This window comes from Castor canadensis, chromosome 1 (genome assembly GCF_047511655.1).
Source record: "Castor canadensis chromosome 1, mCasCan1.hap1v2, whole genome shotgun sequence".
In the NCBI taxonomy this organism is placed as follows: Eukaryota; Metazoa; Chordata; class Mammalia; order Rodentia; family Castoridae; genus Castor; species Castor canadensis.
Window position 1 is genome coordinate 138,278,363 of NC_133386.1, and position 22,198 is coordinate 138,300,560.

A 22,198-nucleotide genomic window follows, 5' to 3' on the forward strand; every position below is an offset into this window, starting at 1 on the left:
GTACTTTTTGCTTCTAGTACTGGGGTTTTAATTCTAGGCCTTGTGCTTGCTAGGCAGACTTGTAACACTTGAGCCACACTCCCAACTAGCCCCCTCCCAGCCCCCCCCCCCCTTTTTTTTTTTGAGTTATTGAAGTTAACTTCAGGGCCTTGTACTTGCTTGCTAGGCAGGTACTCCACCAAAAAATTTACCAGCCCTTTTTTGCTTTAGGTATTTTTCGAATAGGGTCTTGCATTTATGCCTGGGCCTGCCTGGACTAAGATCTGATTTATGCTTCCTGCATAGCTGTGATGACAGATGCACACCATCACACCCATATTTTGTTGGTTGGGATGGAGTTTCTCAAACTTTTTTGCCTGGGCTGTTTTGGAACCTTGGTCCTATTGATCTTTGCCTCCCAAGTAGCTAGGATTATAGATAGGAGCCACTGCACTCTGCTACGTATGTACACTTTTACAAGAATGTCTTGATGTTTCCACAGTGCTTCTAATCTGTTACATTATACAGTGTGTTTCCTTCTAGTGTGGTTGTTTTCACTGGAAAGCTTAGGTTGTCAAGGTGGTCCTGAGTAGTTCGCTTTCCCTACTTCTGCCTGTAGTATTTTCTGTAGTATTTCTGGTATAGTATAGTGTTAAGTACCTGAGCTTTAGGGTCAGATTCCCTGAGTTTGAATTCAGTTTCATTTATTAGGTTTGTGAACTTGCCCAAGTAATTGACCTTCCTAGGCTCAGACTTTGATTTGTCAAAGAGATTATGGGATTATGGTCACAGTTGGATGGGATAAGCACTTAGTAAATGTTAGCTATTGTCATTTCATCTCCTGTCAAAATACTATGTATATCCAGTTTCTAAATTGTGTTAAAAATAACATAAAATTTACCATCTTAACTATTTTTAAGTGCACAGTTTAGTACACACTGTCACACGTTGTGTAACAGATCCCTAGAACTTTTTCTTCTTGTGAAACTGAAACTCTGTAGCCATTGAATAACTATCTTTCCCCTCTTCCCAGTACCTGCATCCGTAATTTTAATTTCTGTTTCTATGAGTATCAGTACTTTAGATATCTCATGTAAGTGGAATGAATCATATGCTATGTCTTTCTGTGACTGGCTTATTTCACTTAGCATAATATTTTCAAAGTTCATCTGTCTTGTTGTAGTAGTTGTGGTATGTGACAGGATTTTCTTTTTTGGGGGCGGGCAATACTGGGATTCAAACTTAGGGCCTTGCACTTGCCAGGCAAGCACTCTACCACTTGGGCCATGCTCCCAGTCTTTTTTGCTTTAGGTTCTTTTTATCTTCCAAACTGGGGTTTGATTTAGGTCCTCACACTTGCTTGGCAGGTGCTCTACTACTTGAGCCCAGGCCCTTTTTACTTTGGTTATTTTTATTTTTATTTTTTTCAGCATGAGAGTTTGAACTCAGGGCCTCATGCTTGCTAGGCAGGTGCTCTACTACTTGAGCCACTCTGCCAGTCCTTTAGGTATTTTTTGAATAGGGTCTCATGTTTATGCCTGGATGGTTCTGGACCTTGATCCTCCCGTTTATGCTTCCTATGTAGGTGGGATGATAAATGTGTACCACCATGCCTAGATTTATATTGGTTAAGATAGAAGGGGGGGCTTGTGAACTTTTTGTCTGGGATAGCCTTGAACTTTGATCCTCCCATCTTTGCCTCCCAAGAGCCACTGCAGTGGTCAGGATTTCCTTCTTAAAGGCTAAATAATAATCCATTGTATGTATATGTCACTGTTTCCTTTTTTACTTGTCCATGGTATACTTTTCTATCTTGGCTATTATGAAAAATGTATAATGAACATGAGTATACAAATGTCTCTTTGAGATTCTGCTTTCAATTATTTTGAATGTATAGATCCAAAATTAGAATCACTGGATTATTTGGTAATTCTGTTATTAATTTTTTGAGAAGCTATCATACTATTTTCAATAGTGGCTATATCAGCTTACATTCTCACTATTAGTGTATAAAGACTCTGTTTTTTTCATATCCTCACAAACATTTGTTTTTTTTCTGTTCTTACGGTACTGAGGTTTGAACTCAGGGCTTCATGCTTATCAGATAGGTGCTCTACTGCTTCAACCATATCTCCAGCCCTTTTTGCTCTGGTTATTTTGAAGATAGTATCTCACTTTTTTGCCCAGGGACAGCCTGGTATCTTAAGCTTCTCACTGTGGCTGAGATTATAAGTGTGTACTAACCACACCCAGCTTTTTCTGTTCTGATGGGGTTTTGCAAACTTTTCTGCCTGGGCTTGCTTGGAACTTCAATCTTCCTGATCTCAGCCTTCTAAGTAGCTAGGGGGTAAGGTGTTAGCACCTGGCTTTTGTTTTGTTTTGATATTAGGCATCTAATGGTTGTGAGTTAATACTTCATTGTGTGTTTAATTTGTATTTCTATAGCCATTAGTAATATTGAATATCTTTTCATATATTGAATATCTTTTCATGTTGGCCATTTGTACATTTTCTTTGGATCAGTATCTATTCAAGTCCTTTGCCCATTTTTTTTTTTGTAGAATTAGGGTTTGAATTCAGGGCTTTGTGCTTGCAAAGCAGATGCTCTACTGCTTGAGCCACATGTCCAGTTCTTTGTTCTCCGGTTATTTTAGACATGGTGTTTCTGGAACTATTTGCCCGGGCTAGCTTTGAACCATAATCTTCCCCATATCAGTATGAACCACCAGTGTCTGGCCACAGCTATCTCTTTTAAAAGATTCTTTTCTGTAGTATTACAGAAACGATCGTTTAAAGACATCTATGAATCAGTACTTACTATGTGAATAAATACTTACATCTTTTAATTCGTTTGCTGGGAAATACTCTATGTATTTTTCTTTTTTCCCTTTTTTTTTGGTTTCTTTTTAATTTTTCCTCCCATATAGAGGAACTTGGAAATCAGACCTAGCCCCCTCTTTTCATATAGAGGAGCATTGCTGACCAAATAGTTAAATTCAGAGTTTCTAAATTTTATGATAAAGAGCTTTGATAAACATTTCCTTCTTTCCTTTGTTCCTTCCCTTTTTTGGGGGGAGGGGGTACTAGGGATTGACCTCAAGACCTTGCACTTTTAGGCAAGTTGTCTATCACTTGAGTCACTTCCCAGTCCCAATATTTGTCATTCTGAGCTTGACTTCTCTTTCTCAACACGATGATCTCCAATTACTTTCATTTTTCTGCAAATAACATAATTTCCTTCTCTTTATGGCTGAATAATACTCCATTGTGCATATATATACCACGTTTTCTTTACCCATTCTTTGGTTGTTAGGCATTTAGGCTGATTTCATAGCTTGGCTATTGTGAATAGTGCTGCTATAAACATGCATGTGCAGGTATCTCAATTGAATAATGACTTATATTTCTTTGGATATATGCTCAAGATCAATTTTTTTTTGGCTTTTTTCGGTTTATTGCATGAATGAGTTACACTAGTCCAAGTGAAAAGAGGATGCCAAATTATTGTATTATATAAGCTGTGAGGTTTTAAAACTTGTAACAAGGGACAGAACGGAAATTTTACTCATTGCAGGGAAATCCTTACTTAAGCTTCAGTAAGCCACAAGCACATAAAACCCGTGAACTTTCAACTGCTTGTCCTTAGCCAGTCCAGTCTCTCCTAGGAACTGGCATGTGCTATTATTACACTGGTCACCCTGTAGCTGAATTACTTCTCCATATGCTGGTTGGTCAATTACAGTACCATTGAAGGCAAATTTCTTCTTAAACAACTTCACTAGTTTCTTATGGTAATCACCAGCAATCCCTTGGACAGTAGCATCTTCTTTCCATTTCTCTGTGGAATTCTTTTGTGGATAATACTCAGTGCAGACAGGAAGCAGACCATCACTCTTACTTGCATCAGGAGAGAGGTGGAAAGTGTGGAGGTTTTGGATAATGGACTTGGGACTTACAGTGTGATTCCTTTTCTTTGGTGAAATTCACCTGAGGGAGAAGGTGGGTGGTATGGGGTGAAGTTGGGGGTGGGGTGGAACCTTGGGAAGTAAGGGAACTCAAGGGGGATGGCAGCTGGGTCCTTGGCAGTGGCTCAGTGACTGGGCTAAAAATCTTGAATCATTTAATTTTTATGAGATATATGTGTGTCGCCTACACAATAGGTGAGCTGATATTTTCTGTCTCATAGGACAATTCCTGTCTCAAAGTTTGTATTAAGTAAAATAAAGGCTCCTTGTGACCATGGTGGTATACTGTTGCAGGTCACTGCAGGGCAGCAGAGGGCAGCCTTGCTGTGGTGCTGCAGGGAAGCAGGTGGATACCCACAGGCATGGTCCTTGGCTACCCAGACCAGCACTAATGAGGAGGGAGTTTCCCAGCTGGAAGTGAAGCACTTGTAAGGAGACTCTGGGTCTTGGGGAGAAAGGTAACTGTACTTGTTCACAGTGAGCCTTGGCCAGAGTGACGGGCCACTATTGCTATGTGGGGATCGCCTGAGAATAAACCTGTGTTCTGAGACTAGCAACATGGAGAAGGAGCCACCTGTGAGTTGGTTTGGGCACATGGAGGAACTCCAGAGGCTGACACCAGCCTTTGTGTTCTTGATCCACATGCCAGGAGCACCAGGACTGGCTCTTCGCCCTGTGGCTCATCAGAGGGTACAGATATATATAGCTTGTGCACCTCACAGGCGTGGCCACCCAAGTAACAGTTGTAAGGTGAAGAGTCCCCCCAGGTGGTGTTAACCCACCCTTTACTGGCCAGGGACTTGATGGACCACCACAGTCTTCTTCCTCTGGAGAACTCAGGTACTAGACTGCTCCACACTTCTCATTGTAGAGGCTCTGTTCCTATGTTATGAACTGTATTTGAATTATTTTTGGTCTAGATTATTTTGCATAAGGCAGGGAATACAAATGATTTAAAAAAGTTTGAAGTATAGTGTCAAGAATATTGAATAGCTGGGTACCAGTGACTCAACGATTGTAATCCTAGCTGCCTAGGAGGTTGCGATTGGGAGGATGGTGGTTAGAGGCCATCCTGGGCAAATAGTTTGTGAGACCCCCATCTCCAAAATAACCAAAGCAAAATGGGCTGGAGGTGTGGCTCTAGAGGTAGACCACCTTCTTTGAGTATCTGCTTTGCAAGCTTGAAGCCATGAGTTCAAACTGCAGTCCCACACACACAAAAAAAAAAGTCACAAAGAACCACATATTGTATGATTCCATTTATATGAAATGTCCAGAGTTCTATATATATATATGTGTGTGTGTATATATATATATGTGTGTATATATATATATATATATATATATATACATATATATATAGACAGAGAAGAGAGAGAGAGAGAATGAATGAATGAGAATAGCTCAGCTATGCAGGAAGCATAAATAGGATTGCTGAATGAATGAATGAATGAATGAGAATAGCTCAGCTATGCAGGAAGTATAAATAGTTTTGCTGTCGAGGCCAGCCTGGGCAAAAGACCCTGAGTTCAAACCCCAGTGCTGCCCCAAAACAGTACATGTATTGAGAAGTGGAACCCAAAAGCTCAGATTACATCATCATTATTATTATTAATAATGGCTGTACTGTTTTACATTACACTAGCCGTGTATGAGGGTTCCAGTTTCTCCACATCCTTAAAGCCATTTATTTATCTTTAGCCACACTATTGGTATCTCATTGTGCTTTGATTTGCATTTCCCTGATGACTAATGATGGTGAGCATCTTTCATGAGTTATTGCTCATCTTGTTACTGTTTTTATGTACATTTTTATGCTTTACTACATAGCTTAGTAATATCTTTCTTTAGTAAGATGGTACTCTGTATCAAAAGGTACTAATTAATACTGATTTGTTAGCTCATTAGGGGCTCTACTATACATCTTTCTTTTCTTATTTAGTTCTATCCAGTGCTCAGTGAGGATATCTAGAAAACAGACATTAAAAAAAAACATGTTAGGGGAAGACTAGATTGAAGACTTAAGATATAGTTAAAGAATAAGTAATGTCTGAAATTGATTACTGGTATTGATTACAGATAAATTATAGAATACTTACAATTTCATATTGCACTGAGAATACAGCAGTAAATAAAATAAGTCCCTGCTTTCAATTGAGTTCTAAGTGGGTAGAGAGAAAAAAGTCAAATAGTGTATGGGGAAAGGAAGGGAACTACGTTAGATATAATCAGTTAACCTAGGCCTCTCTAGTGAAATTTTGAGTATGGTCTAGATGAAGTTACTGATAATTTGAGGGAAAAAATGCGTTAGAGAGAACTACATGTAAGTACTAAGTCTGTGCAGTGGGATTGTGCTTGGTTTATCAAGGAACAAGAAGGGAAGAATGTCCTGAGTGTTCATATTAAGAGATCTGAGTCTTGCACATTTTTCTTGAAATTTGCTTTTGGCCATCTCAGAATGGTTTCCATATAGCACAGTTATTGAGCATAAAAAAAATTTATTTTTACTGCAATGTGAAGCAAAGAGGGAAGTGGTAAGTGTAATGAACAAGAGGGAGAGTTAGCTGGGTATCAGTTGCTCACACCTTTAACCCTCACAAATACCAGGAGGATTGCCATTCAAAACCAATCTGGGTGGATAGTTTGAGAGACTCTCTTTCAAAAATACCCAATATAAAACAGGGCTGGTGGAGTTCCTCAAGTGATAGAACGACTGCCTAGCAAGCATGAGGCCCTGAGTTCAAACCCCAGTACCACCAAAAAAACCCAAAACAAAACAAAAAAAAAAAAAAGAGGGAGAGTTGCAAAGGGTAAGATAGGTTGAAGGGAGCTAGATCTTATATTTTACTCTGAGTGAGATGAGAAGTCTTTGTAAGGTTTTGAACATAGTAGAGTCACATGCTCTGAATTTAAAAGGATTATTTTGGCTTTTGGAAAGAGGGAGATGCAGTAGAAAGATGGTTAGGGTAGAAGTAGGGAGTTCAGATAGGAGACTATTACAACAGTTAAGAGCTTGGAGGTGTGTTAGTTTTAAAACTGGTAAGAAATGATTAGAATCAGGATATATTTGAAGATAGAACTGGCAAAATTTCCTGAGAGATTTGATGAAGATTATGACAGTTAAAAAAAAGTAGTCAGATGATTTTGACTTTTTTTTTGCTTTGGGCACCTATAAAATTAGAGTTACTACTTGCAGAGATGGGAAAGACTGGGAGGAATGAGTTTGTAAGGAGAGGTCACTCATTAGTTTTAAACATAAGCCATGCTCATATACACCTGTGGTCCTGTAGGATTATATAGCTACATCTTGTAAAGTAGCTATTTTAACTTGTATAAATATACTCTATGATGTTTGCACAATGATGATATCACCTAATAGTACATTCCTCAGAACATGTTCTTGTTAAGTGATGTGTGATTATGTTATAAGATGGCTATTAAACAACTAAGAGGAGATGTCAAGTATATATGTTGGATATATAAATCTGAAATTCAGATAAGTACAGGATGGAGATATAAATTTGAAGTTGTATTAGTTGGCTTCATATTATATTGAAATACCTGAGGAAATTAACTTACTAAGAAAAAAGACTTATTTTGGTTCATGGTTCCAGTTTCCAGTCCAGGATTGGATGGTCCCCATGGCTTTGGGCCTCAGGCAGGGGTGACACCATGGCAGGAGCATGTGGCAGAATAAACCACTTACATTTTAAATCGGTAATAAGAAGGAGAGAATGGAATTGGGGGCCTATAGTCTCCTTTGGAGGTTCACACCCAGTGACCTATGTACCTCCCACTAGGCTCCATATCCTAAAGGTATTACCACCTCCCAATAGTGCTACCCTTGGGACCAAGCTTTTAACACATGGACCTTTTGGGGACACTCATCCAAAATATAACAGGAGTCATTAGCATAAGCCATGAAATTAGGTGTTAACCCCTAGGAAATGTGTGTAGGTAACAACAGAGGAGAAATCTGACTGGATACTGACATTAAGAAATTGAGACGATCAGAGGTATAGCCAGTGAGGTAGAAGCATCAAAGCAAAGTGGTGTATCAAAGGCCAGGCAGTCTATGTGGGATAATGCCAGGTATTCTAATGTCTAATGCCTGGAGTTCTAGAGTCTAATCATGGTTTGGGACACTGGATAATAAACTTCACCTTCTTGGGCCTCAGAGTGGTATCTGAAATGAAGGGCTTGATTCAGTTGCCTCTAAATTTTTTTCTATCATTATAATAAATGTGTTTGTATAATAATTTATACTTTGGACAAAGCATTTTTATGGGTTTAACTCATTTAATAATAACAAATCTATGTGACCTATCATTTTACAGATGAGATTAAAGAAATTTTGAGACTTTTCCAAAATTGTATCATCATTGCCAGTGAGAAACTTTAGTGCAAATCTACCTGATCTCAAAGGCTGTGAGCTTTCTGATATGTAACATTTATCTTATTACATTAATATTCTAGAGCTCTGTGATTCTGAGCACATAGATTTTGCTCATTCAATGAAAAAAAATTTTTTTGGCAGTATTGGAGTTTGAACTAAGGGCCTTTGCTTGCTAAGGTAGGTTCTTTGCCACTTGAACCATACTTCCAGCTTATTCAGTGAATGTTTGATAAGCACCTGCCTTACCAGTCACTGTTCTAAGTGCCAGGGATACAACTGTGACCAAGACAAAGTCCTGGCTCTCATTCTAGTGGAGGAGACTGACAGTAAACTAACTAATAAAATGTTAGTGCCATAATAAAAAAAGCAAGATAAGGAAACAGTGTATGTTGGAAACTGATCAAGAGCAGCTCCTTTAATGACGTTGCATTTGAGCAGACTCCTGAATGATCTAAAGTAGAAAGCCATGAGAAGATGTGGTAAAGGAGAGCTCAGAGCAGAGAAACAGCCAAGTACAAAATACAGAAGTAGGAATGAGCCAGCTATGTTTGAGGCAGTAAGAAGGCAAACAAAATATACAGAGCTTTGGACTCTTTGGTTGGGGTTGGGGGCTCAGCCCTGACTTCCAGTAGATAATTTGATGCATCACTCTGGGCAGAGTACTTAACTCTTCTGAACTTCCTTATCTATAAAATGGAGATAATAAAAGCTGTTTTGAGAATTAAATGAGAGAATGTATGTAAAACACCTAGAAGGGTGCTTGGCACATTACTTCATTCATTAAACATGTTTACCGTGTAATTACTATTATTGGCAGTGAGCTAGACATTCATTCCACTGTTACCAAATTAAAAAATTAAATTTGTTTTCAAATTTGTTTTAGTCAGCAGATAGTAAAGTCCTTGTTTTGTGCCAGGGCTATTCTAGGCATTCTCCCTGAGCTCACCTTTGTGTTGTAATTTTAAAAAAAAGGAAATGTTGGACTAAAAAGAAAATGATTTAGAAGTTGATGAGTAGGTACAAAAATAAGAGCTTGGGATTTTGGTAATTGCAGCCCTGGTGTGTTCATTTATTATGAAAAGAAATTGCATATGCATTTCTGTTATGTTTCCTCATCACTGATACTAACTCCACGCACGTACTTCCCAGCTAGACTTCCTGCTGATCCAAACCTGCCAGCCTTAGGAAAATCAGATTGGAGCCAGGTCCTTCTATCCTTATAAGACCATCTGTTTTCAGAGCCACAGATGCTGCCCTTACAATTGCAACCCAACACAACTGGAATGATTTATTCATCTCCAGGTAACATTTGTGCACCAGCCTTTTAGCAAAGTACAGTATCAGCTTTACACTTAATGAAGCATCCAGCAGGTTGGTAAGCTGTGCTGCAAGGGATGCTTCTGACTTAGAAATGGCTGAAGGACAGGTGGAGGTAAGCTGTTAGTTCTAAGATATAGCTAGAACAAGCAAGCAAACCCTGATAACAAGAACTTCATGTCCAGTAAAGAGTATTGATTCCTGGAGTATTTAAAATCATTTAATGCAACTGATTTCTTTGTGTTCCTGGAGAGCAAACCCAGGGCTTTGCGTATGCTAGGCAAGCACTATATCACTGAACTATATCCTGAAGTTCAGACTGGCCTTGAACTTGTGATGCTTTTGTATCAGATGCTGGAATTACATCATGCTCAGCTTATTTATCTCTCTCTCTCTCTCTCTCTCCCTCTCCCCATCTGCCCCCCTTTCTCTCCCACCTTAGCTTTCCAGTGCTAGGATTACAGAAATGCACTATTACACCTGACCTCAACTTATTCTTTAGGGTTAAATGTTGCACCATTATTGCATTAGGTGAGAAAATGAAGAGCCAGAGAGGGGAAGGGATATAGTTTAAATGGCATAGCAAAAACTAGAACTCAGATATTCAAATACCTAGCCCAATGCTCACCTCTCCACATTTTGCTGTGCTGTGAAAAACTTTAAAGCATTATCCAAATATGAGATGATATTGTATTATTTTTTGATAAATTTCATCAATAGTTGATAACTTGCTCTGATACCTTGAACAAATCACCTTTGTGCCTTAACTGAATGACTGAATCTATAAAATGTTTTAGTCTCTTTTCTTATCTGTAAAATGAGGATAATTAACACTTGTTCTGAATAGTTTGGGAGTTTAAATGAAATGAAATATATGATAGCTGCTCAGGTCATTTTTGATAATCAGAGGGTACTGAAAAAATGCTAATTACTTCTCTTCAGTTCAATTGAGCAAACACTGATAAAATGTCCACCTTGTGCCAGTTCAGTTTCTAGGCTCTTTACTTACCTTATTTGACCTCTAAGTTCTTTTCTCTTTATTACTGTATTAAGGGTCTAACTAGCATAATCTCCATAATGAAAAGCAGTTGTTAGAAAAGGTGATACTTACTTTCAGAAAATTCTAGAATATTAGTGAGAACTTGTGGTGATATCTGTGGGTAAATGCAGCTGGAGCTAGACTGAGTCTTCGCTTCTACCCCTGGGAGCCTGAATTTAGATTGCTAATCACTACTATGATAGCACTGCATCAACTCAGAGTGGCTTGCTTTCCCTTTTGGAATGTTTGGTTTTAGTAAACTGTTTCCTTTCACATTAGATTTTAGGCTTTTTGACAAACCATCTGCCTCTCAAACCCAGTTTTCCTTTACCAGAAAGTGCCTGCAGGCAGTTCAGATGGTGAACAAAAACTTTCTCTAGTTCTGGTGGTTTTGTAAGAGAGGGAACGCTGCAAGGAGTAATTGCATCTGCTTATTGGAATTCATTTGTGATGTGTGCCCTGATGAGGCAGTATTTTACCCGGACTTCTGCTGGGTTGCTAAAGAGGAGCTAAAATTCTGAAATGGTAGTCTTATTAGCATTTCTGACTGTTTCAGTTCTTGCCAGCATCAGCCTGAACCCTGAAGAGTTGTTGCAGTTGATGCCGCTATACTTAGTTTTTATTTTTGGCACCTGTGTCTATTACCCAGATATTCCATTTGTCTTTTGTTTTTCTGTTTGGTTGTTTATCCTGGCTGCTGATCAGCTTAGTGAGTGGCTTAGTATAATACAATTCTATAAATCTGTGTTAAATGGAGATTCAGTAATGAATAAAATCAGATATGGGGAAACCTAATATGAAGCAGTGAAAAGATGTCAGTGAACCCACAAACGTGGCTTCCGATATCAGCTTTGCCTTATACTGTGACCCTGGGCAAATCTTTTACTCTCTTTGAACCATAGTAGTTCCTGCTCCTCCTCCTCCCTCTCTTCCTCCCCCTTCTGTTCCTTCTCTCTCTCTCTCCCTCTCTTTCCCTCATATACTGGAGATTTAACCCAGGGCCTATACATACTAGGCAGGTGCTTTACTACTACTGGAGACATGCTCCCAGAATTTTTTGAGGCAGGGTGTTGGTGTATAGCCCAAGCTATTCAGGAACTAACTATAGCCCAGGCTAACCTTGTGATCCTCCTGCCTCAGCCTCCTGAATGCTGGGATTATAGATATGCACCAACCATGCCCTGCTTGAACCACAGTTTCTTCATCTCTGAAAATGAGGATATAAATATCCTTGCCTAAAGTTATAAGAAACTATAGGAAAGGATCAAGCACCAAGTCAGTGATCATTGAATATTCTCCTCTGTCTTATTTTCCATCTCCTTAAGGGGTATGTATAAGTAAATCAGACATTTATACAAGTGATTTTGTATGTGTGTTAGTTTTAATATAGTTCTAAGTAGTGGCTGGAATTTGCCACAGTCATTGGGAATTGGGTGGTAAGGGCTTTGAAACCAGACTGAGAGAGATACTGTAATAAAGCAGTATCCTTAAAGAAAACCTTAGAAGGGAAAAAGAAAGAACTTGAAAGTAGAGGCCTTGAGATGTAAGTTTCCTCAGGGGAACCATTAGAGTGTCTCTGGTAGCTCAGTCTCTTAGAGATAGAATAGTCTGCTTCCCAGTAAGTCAGCTAAGAACAGAACCTGGGGTTTGTAAGCAGAACTGTCTTACACAGTATGGTAGATTACAGCCATTAGGTTTACTGTTTTCACTCCAGAAATCTGTTGAATCTTCATCAGAATAATCTTTTCCAAGATATGAACCTGATCATCTCAATTTGCTGCTGAAACTGTTCCTTGACTCCCTGTTATCTTCAGGTTAGAGTCCAGATTCCTTCCATGACATACAAGGTGCTCTTCATCTGCTCTCTGCCTGCCCTTTCAGCCTCATTTCCCACTGCTCTTTCCTATGCTGCAGTGTCAGTGCTCCCAAATTACTGAATTTTTTTTTAGATATGTTTTTCAGGGAAGAATGAGGCTCCTGGAATTCCACTAGTTGTAAAGTGTGGAGAATTAAAAGCAGTTATTTTGGCTTTAGAGAGATCGATCTTTTTTCCTTTGCTTCTTAGTTCTCTGTGTATTCCAAACAGACAAGGTAATTGGATTGCTGAATTCCACATAAGTGGGGTATCACAATGAAACTTCATGGTTTGTTATGTAAATTGATTTCATCCATATAATTTCATTTAAAAAAAGCTTCATAGTGGTTCTATAAAGTAAATAGAACAGGTATAGGATTATTCCCATTTTTTAGGAAGAGTAATTTGAGGTTCAGAAAGATTAAATGCCTTACTCATGTCACATCATTGAATGGTAAAACGGGCTACTCTTAGGTTGTCTGACTTAAACCCTGCTACTTTTTCTCTTCTCCATTTTGGCCTTTATATGTGGTCTTCTACAGAGAGCATATTTTTTTCCCTTTTTTTTATTGTTTTATTATTCATATGTGCATACAAGGCTTGGGTCATTTCTCCCCCCTGCCCCCACCCCCTCCCTTACCACCCACTCCGCCCCCTCTCTCTTCCCCCAACCCCCTCAATACCCAGCAGAAACTATTTTGCCCTTATCTCTAATTTTGTTGAAGAGAGAGTATAGGCAATAATAGGAAGGAACAAGTGTTCCTGGTTGAGATAGGATAGCTATACAGGGAGTTGACTCGCATTAATTTCCTGTACGTGTGTGTTGCCTTCTAGGTTAATTCTTTTTGATCTAACCTTTTCTCTAGTTCCTGGTCCCCTTTTCCTATTGGCCTCAGTTGCTTTTAAGGTATCTGCTTTAGTTTCTCTGAGTTAAGGGCAACAAATGCTAGCTAATTTTTTAGGTGTCTTACCTATCCTCACCCCTCCCTTGTGTGCTCTCACTTTTATCATGTGAGAGCATATTTTTGGAGGGGAAGGGTTTCCCCTTGAATTTCTGGATTCAAACCATCCTCTGTTTCAGCCTCCTGAGTAGGTGGGATTACAGGCATACACTACCACACCCAGATGATAGGGTCAGATTCTTAAAATCAGAGTACAGTGGGCTTGGGGGTGTGGCTCGAGCAGTAGAGCACCTGTCTAGTAAGCTTGAGGCCCTGAAATCAAACCCTAGTACTTGCAAGAAGAATATTTCTTCCAATATTACTTCAATACCAAAAATTTCAATCTAAATGTCTGTTAGTAGCATGTTGGTTATATAATTATATTTTATAAGTGAAATACTTTATAACCACTAGAAAGAATGAGAGGAATATATTGATCTCTTAACATATGTCTAACACATTAAGTTAAGAAAAGTATTTGGTATATATAATGTGATAACTTTTCTGTTTAAAAATGATAGCAGAAGCTGGGCATGTTGGTACATGTCTATAATCTCAGCACTTAGGAGGCTGAAACAGAAGGATTGTGAGTTTGAGGCAAGTGGCTGTATAGTAAGACCCTGTGTCAAACAAGCAAATAAAGAGATGGAAGAGATTATATTTATTTGTTTAAAACATATTTGTATGAAAGTACATGAAACTCTACTCAGGAGGTGGAGATAGAAGATCATAGTTATTTGATCCTTCAGGCAAAGGTTATTAGTGAGACCCTATCTCATATCTTAAAAACAAGCTGGGTGTGGTGGTATACCTCTGTAGTTCCAGCTCTTCTGGAGGCAATGGTAGGAGGATTGTGGTTCCCAGCCAGCCTGGATAGATAGTAGGAAACCCTTTCTGAACCTAGGATCTTACCCATACTGAGTATGTGCTCTACTACTGAGCTATATCCCCAACCAGCTTTAGATAGGTAGATACTTGTTTTAGATAGCTAGATAGATAGAATGAATCTAAGCATGTAAATAATAGTAATTAGATAGTATTAGATTCTTAATCTTTCAAGACAATATAAAATAGTAGTTAAAAGCTTTTCTTTTTTCTTTTTTTATGGGGGAGGGTAGTGTGGATTTGAACTGAGGACCTCGAGCTTGCTAAGCAAGTGCTCTACTACTTAACTACAACTCCAGCCCTTAAAAGCACATATTTTAAGTGTCAGCATTCTGAGTCTACCATTTCCTAGCTCTCTGGTCTTGAACACATTAAAAAAAGAGAAACTTTATCTAGATATATTCATATACCACAAAAAATAACCTACCTTTACTAAGGGTAAAATTCATTGGCTTTCAGTGTATTCATGGATTTGTACAAATATCACTTTTATCTAATTGTACACATTTAATTACCTCTAAAATAAACCTTGTGTCAATTAACAGTCACTTATTTTGCCCTTCTAGCCCCTGGCAATGAGGAATCTACTTTTTTTTTTTTTTTAATGAATTTGCCTGTGCTAGACTTGGAAAAGTTATTTAATGTTTCTGTGCCTTAGTTTTCTCATCAACAAAATGGTGGGGGGATACCTACTTGTCAGGTTGAGTTAAAGGACTTAGAATTCTGCCTATCACAGTAAATGTTAAGTGCTTGTTGTTACAGTTTTATTACTATGTTCAACATTATTGTGATTTTTTTTGTGTGTGGGCACACGGTAGGCACATCCTCCATCCAATTTCCTAAGGCCCCTACTATGTGCTAGGCACTGTTTTAGGAGATTTCAAATATGAATTAAAATGCTGTCCTTGTTCACAAGCTGTTCATAATTTCATGGCAGAGATAGATAATAAAGAGTATTTAAATATACCAGAAGATGAGTTGTATGCATATCTATATCTAATACTATGTATGATACATAAAGAGAGAGATAAGGACAATAAAGCGGGAGCAGGAAGGAAAGAAGAAATCATAGAGTAACTTAAGTGTACTTCTCAAATATCTTACTTAATTTTCAGGCCAACCCTGTAAAGCAGGGAGTCTTAGTCATGTTATTAAAGGTGAGAAAACTAATACTCAGAAATGTTAAATGACTGTCAAGGTCATGTGGATGATAAGCAGTTGAGTAGGGATTTGAACCTGAATCTGACTGACAGCAAAACCCTGTTTCTGATGTTTACAGTAACAATCTGCTGGCATTTCTTTGAAATTTGTAAATAAGTTTTACAAAGCAAAACCTGTTTTTGGCTAAAAGATCTTGAGATTCATTACGTATTTTTGAAAGATTCAGCTGTCTTCAGCTTATTGCTCCCTATATCTCCTCAGGCAAGAAAAAAACCTGAGGACAGAGACGACCTAAGATGTGGCCTTAGCTCTGGGTGGATGGGCTCTATCCTATACTGCCTTTGTCCATTGTCTTTGTCACCAGGCTCCAGATTGGTACCTCTCCTTTTCTGGGCCATGAGATTCCTTTGTGTGGAAAGGGACCTTGGGATCTGAATGGAGGGTTTGTACAAAGCTTCCTGTAAATGAGAAGTGTTCCTTCGATGAGCCATGCCAACCTAGCAGCAGCTGCATTCATCATCTGGCTTTGTCTTTCTCACTCCTCTTTTGAGGTTCCGTTGGATCTGCTGATCACAGAGCAGCCTCCATTGAGTACAGCAGCTTGTTCTGGTTACATTAGGCATTATCTGTACCATCCTCTTGACTTGCCTCATGAACAGACTAGTACTGTGGTTCTTTTCCACAGAATGTCAAAACTGAAAGGGCCCTTGCAAACCACTGACTAATCCCTGCTCATTTTATACAGTACGAAAGCTGGGGCCTAGTAAAGGGAAAGTACTTAACCAGATCCCACAGATTCTGTGGCAGAGACGAGACTAGGACCTGGATGCCTTGACTGCAGGTCAGTTTTCCTGCTATCAGACTCTACTGCCTCCTATTTTCCTAATCACATAAGATCATTAGAGGGTAGCAGGTCATGTCTTATGTACTTTTTTATCCCTCAGAGAGCCTCAGTTACTAGGTATGCCTAATAAGCTCTCAAGTTTGTTAAATCAGTGGTTATCTGGTTTTATATTTGAGGGATGAGTTGCCTAATTGAAAGAACTAGGTAGTCCTAAATGGGAACCTTGGCAGAAGTTGATGGAGACATGATTCCAATTCAGATATTCTGAGTCCAAGTTTTTCAGTCTTCTTTCTAGTACACTATAGTTGGATTGGTATGGTTTTGACGGTGGAGAAATGGTACCAACATAGCCAGTCTTAAGGGATAGAGAGTGTTAGCTACACTTGGAGAGAAGCAACTAGACTGATGTGGCCAGAAAAGAGATTAAATTAAGTGAAGGAGGGTAAAGAGAAGGCAGTGAGAAATGCTGGGGGAGAAAGGTAAAAAAGGTTTCAAAGCCAAAGAGACAGGTCACTTTAATGTGGAGTTGGGAGCCTTGAGCTAGGCCTGAAGCATGATTAGGATTTGAATTTACAGAGATGGCACAGTTTGTGGGGGAAGTAAATATACACTTTTCTTCCTCTTTAAACAAAGTTAGAAGGCCATATGTGTTCAGGTTGTTTATAACATTATTGAGTAGCTGGGAGTGCTGAAGAGTGGAAGTTGGGGCTAGGGTTTTTAAATAAGCCTAGAATTCTAGATTTGGGAATTTCATTTTTATTTCTGTTAATACCACTGCAAATATATTGCCTTTACAAAGGGGAGTTAGGGGAACCCTGGGTGGCAGCTGGATAATTCTGCCTTTCTGCCCTTTACAAATTAGAACTTTGTTTTAGGTATTTCACTGTAATGAATTTAATATATGCAGCTTTGGCTCTTCTTGAACAGCTTCAAAGGTCCATGACCTGTCATAATTTCCCATTTTCTTGAGGTAAACATTTGAAAAGCCTTTAATGAGGCAGTGGTGGATGGGAGTGATTTACTTAGCTAAGGACTAACTCTCACATGTAGTCAGTGGCATTTATAGATGTGTGGATTCTTAAGACCTCTCAGGAGATTTGTTCACAAATAAGATTTCCTTCCTACACACTCAGTACTCAAGTTCACAATCAGATTAGTCCTGAGTTCTAATCTCAACTCTGCTCTTTGATTTGCCTGTGATCATTGATAAGCTTCTTTCCTTCTCTGGTCCTTGGTTCCTATATCTATAAAAACAATAATGCCAGACTGAATAATCTGTAAAGAGTCTTGTGGTTCTTCTATTTCAGGGCTCTGTATGTAAGACACAGATAAGTCTTTTCTTTAATACTTTCATGTACATCAATCACAATGCAATAAGACATAATTATGTTAATGACTACATATACATTAGCTTATTCAGCATCACATATAAAACAGTTCCCATTAGTGATATGACTTTTTAGTATTTTTCTTCTATTCTCCCCCTTTTTGTGTCCTACATATGTCCTGTAATCCTGATGAGCTGGCAGTAGACCAAGAGATGGAGACATCAGTGTGTTCTATAGTATCAGAATGGAAACAGAAAGAAAACAAACCAGCTGCATTGGTTTAAACTGGCCTTCCTGCTGCGACAAATGATTAATTCTTGCATAGGCACCTGCAGGACTAGAAGGAGGAGAAATGGCAATTTCATTTCAATTTGGTGGAAAAACCCCAAGCCTTATCTTTCTTGTCAATAGCAAGTGCATAGCTTGCATTTCCATTTCTGCTTCACGAAAGTATTAAAGATGTTTGGAAGGAAGCTAGGATTGCAAGAGAGAATAAAAGAAACTGAACGTCTTTGGATATTTTTCCTTTTTTTAATTAGTTTGCTCCACATTTTCAGATATGAATAGTAGTAATAAGCATTCCAAGCACTTTATAGCACTTTAAACTGTAGAGCCTTTTTTCCTTTGATTTAAAGTATTTTCATAAAGAATCGAAAGGTGATTCTACTGAGTGCTTACTATGCAAGACTCTGTGTTTTACTTGTATCGTTTCATTTAACTCTTACATTACTTACGAAAGTAGTATTACACCATTTGAAAAAGATGAAGATGCAGAGACTCAAAAAGGTTAGGTAATACACTCTAGATCACACAGTTAATATGTGATAAAGCTGTTACTTATTTATTCTTTCTTTTAGAGACTGAGTCTTTTCAGTCCAGGCTGAACTCGGGCTTCTGGGCTCAGGCAGTCTTCCTGCCTTAGGCTCTCATGTAGCTGTATGTGCCATCATACCTGACTTCAAAACTGTGATTTGAATTCAACAGTGCCTGGCCAATCGTGTTATCTCTGTGTGCTCTATAGCATCGAACCTTCAGTAACAGATGAATAAACTGCCAATAACCACATAGCACATATGTGGTAGATATAGTACCAGTATCTATTGATGTATTGAATTTTGATCTCTTCTTTTCTTCCCCCCTCCCCTGTTGCCTCCTCCCCTCTTCTCCCCTCCTCTCATCTCTTTCTGACAGGGTCTTACCATGTAACCTAGGCTGACCTCAAACTTGTGATCCTCTTGCTTCAGACTCCTGAGTGAATTTTGATAATTTGATTTAGAATTTACTTTGTTAGGTAGTTTTTATTTTTATCATTAACTGCCTTATTTTTATATCTTAATAAGATAAACTACTCACATTCGTTTGGATTAGTTTTGGTATGGATTATAAATAGATTATAAAAAGGTTTACTGTAGAGGCAAAGAAAAGATATTGGGTGTATTTTCAAGGAACTAATGGTTGGTTGTAAGAAAAAATATATATAGTATTAAAAATCTCTTACCATACAAACTATGGGGGAAAAAACTCTTAGTAAGAAGTTTAGACTGTGAATGATTTAAAAATAGGAAATATCAGTGTGACGTGTGGTTTAACAGGGAGTGTTTTGGTGTATATGTGTGTGTATTGTTATGTGTGCATGTGTGTGTGTGTGTGTGTGTGTGTGTGTATTCTTGAGGATTGTTAAGTGTAGTTTATGATAATAAAAGATGAGCAAGACTTTTAAGTGTGTTTTAAAAAAATAACTAAAGATTCTTGGGGTCAAGTTTTGTTTTTAGTAGGACTATAGCTCTGAAATGTTTATGTATGTGGCGAGAAAGTAGTACATATGAAACGTCTCACAAATTTGTCATTTGGAATATTTGTGTCTTCAATGCCTTGCTTGCTCTTAATATGTGGCATATGTCTATTGAGCAAGTGAATTTGATGTCTAAGTTGGAATATGCAGGGGTAATGTTTCATTATTATAATATAGTGTGCTATGGATGGGGAACTTTAAAGAATATCTAGCCCATTTTCTTCTACCTCATGAGGAAAGTAGGGCCTGGAAAGCCAAAATGACTTCTCTAGAGGAGGACTAGAATCCACTGTTCCAGGCAGTCCCAACATTTTCACAGGTATTTCAAGTGAAATATACAGATACAGAGAAAATATTAAAAATGTCTTGAATTGCTAACTTCTTTAAAGATGAAGTAAGAGTATAGAATTTTTGTTTTCTTATTTCTGCAGACTTGTGTACCATGGTTAGATTACCATAGGTTCAGTAGGTTGAACCTAACTTTTGATCATAGTTTCTCCACAGTGCACATCTAGCAAGCAAAGCTTTCTCCCTCAAAGGCCTGGTTGGAGGCAGTGGCCCTTCATTTCTGATGTATAATTTACCTCTCCTTACTGCTGTTTGAGGCTTGTTGGCTTTGATAAATGCCTGTTTTCTACACAGAGCCTGTTGTTAACAATGAGGTCTTGGTATAGAACTTACCAAATGGAGTAATGCATGACAGTGCATGTGAAAGTGAGCAGCTAGGCTAATGGCCTATGCCTTCAAGTCCTTTGGTTAACCTGTTAACCCAGACAGCCTGTATAGTCATATTGAACCTATAAATCTCAGTGTCAGGAGGTGTAGCTTACGTGAAAAGGGAATGTTGGTCTTGTTTCACTGCAAAAAAAAATTAACATCAAATAGGCTTCCATAGTGGAGAAAGCATTGGAGTCAGACAGTCCTAGATTCAACTCCAGGCTCAATCATTTAATAGCCATGTGACCTTAGACAGTTTCCTTAGTCTGAACCTCAGTTCTTCCTTTTATTCGATGGTTTAAATAATGCCACGTTGAATCTTGGAGAAACGTTGGAGACACACCTTGCAGGCAAAACCACCGAGAAGAGGCAAAACTTTGACCCCTCCACACCTCCAGCCTGCACAGAGCATCTCCACTTCACGTTAAATGGAGAAACCAGGAGGGCCCCCGGGCCACAGGTCACCCGCGCCCAGATGGCTTGGGAAGAGTGGACAAGACTCTTTCTTTTTTTTTTTTTTTCCTTTCTCTCCCTACCTTTGATGAGAAAACAACCGAACTACACCTGCATGCTGAAAAACTTACTGAAACTGTATTGCATTTGAATTTGGGACACTTGGTGGGTTTTGTTGTTGTTGTTGTTGTTCAGTTTTGTTCTACTTTATGCGTCCCCTTTGATGAGACAACTACAGAACAACATCTGAGGCACCATCTCCAGGATTGGAGACTGAGGCGGACACCAAAATTATTAAGACTGAAACTTCATTGCATTTGAACTTGGAGGTTTTTTTTTTTCTAATTTTCATTTTGTTTTATTTTATTTATATATATATATATATATATATATATATATATATAAATATATATATTTCTTTCATTTACCTTATTTTTATTCTTATCTTTATTCTTTTTATTTTTTATTTTCAATCCTCTCTCTGTCTCTCTAATGCCTGTTCAGCTTACTGTTGATTAGTACACTAACGCTCCGTGTTTATACCTTTGAAACTTTCTTGTTTGATTTCTTGTTTTGTTTTCTCCTACTTATCTGTTTGTTTTTCCCTTTTCTTTAACTTCTTGCTTTCCATCTCCTCTCACACTTCCATTCTAAATATTACCATTGTTATTATTACAAGCTAGAAAATACTTAATTGCACACAGTACAGGGACAGTAACAACACCAAGGACAATGACAGGAAGACAGAAAAAACAAGGAAACCAGTTTCCCCACAGCAAAAAATTAGTACAGGAACCAGAGGGGAATGAACAAAACAGATACTCAGATCCAGACTCCAACAAAATAAAGATAAACTATGCCAAAGAACCCAATGAAGCCCACAAGAATAATTTAAAAGAAGACATACTACAGGTACTTAATGAGAATTATATAGAGATGATACTGGATATGGTCAATGAAAATGTACAGGAGACACTCAAGAAATTCCAAAACAACAAAAATAGAGAATTTGAAAAAGCAAAAGAAGAAATAAAGGAAACCATAGAAGCACTGTATAAACACCAAAGTGAAACAGAGAGCACAATTAATAAACAGGTAAATGAACTCAGGACAAAAATAGACAACATTAAAGAGGAAACTACCCAGGATATGGAAAACCTCAGAAAAAAGAACAAAACAGACTCCAAAACAAAACAGAAAGCCAATCCAGCAGAATAGAACAAACAGAAAACAGAATCTCAGAACTTGAAGATGAAATGGTAATTAAAGGAAAAACCAAAGAACTATTAATTAAACAACTCAAGACCTGTGCAAAGAAAATGCAAGAACTCACCGACTCCATCAAAAGACCAAACTTGAGAATCATGGGCATCAAAGAATGAGAAGAGGTGCAAGCGAAGGGAATGTGTAATATATTCAACAAAATAAAAAAAAAACCAAACCAAACAAAACAACACAAACATAAAAAACACCAGAAAGTGTCCCAAGTTCAAATGCAATACAGCTTCAGTACGTTTTTCAGCATG

General features: G+C 38.2%; 1 protein-coding gene and 1 pseudogene across 4 annotated transcripts in view; one reads left to right on the forward strand and one right to left on the reverse strand.

The window, feature by feature from the left end:
• Fam168a (family with sequence similarity 168 member A) overlaps positions 1 to 22,198 on the forward strand; it is a 164,326-nt gene that overhangs the window by 51,439 nt on the left and 90,689 nt on the right. The window lies entirely within an intron of this gene.
• Positions 3,573 to 4,308, reverse strand: LOC109694629 (eukaryotic translation initiation factor 1 pseudogene; annotated as a pseudogene).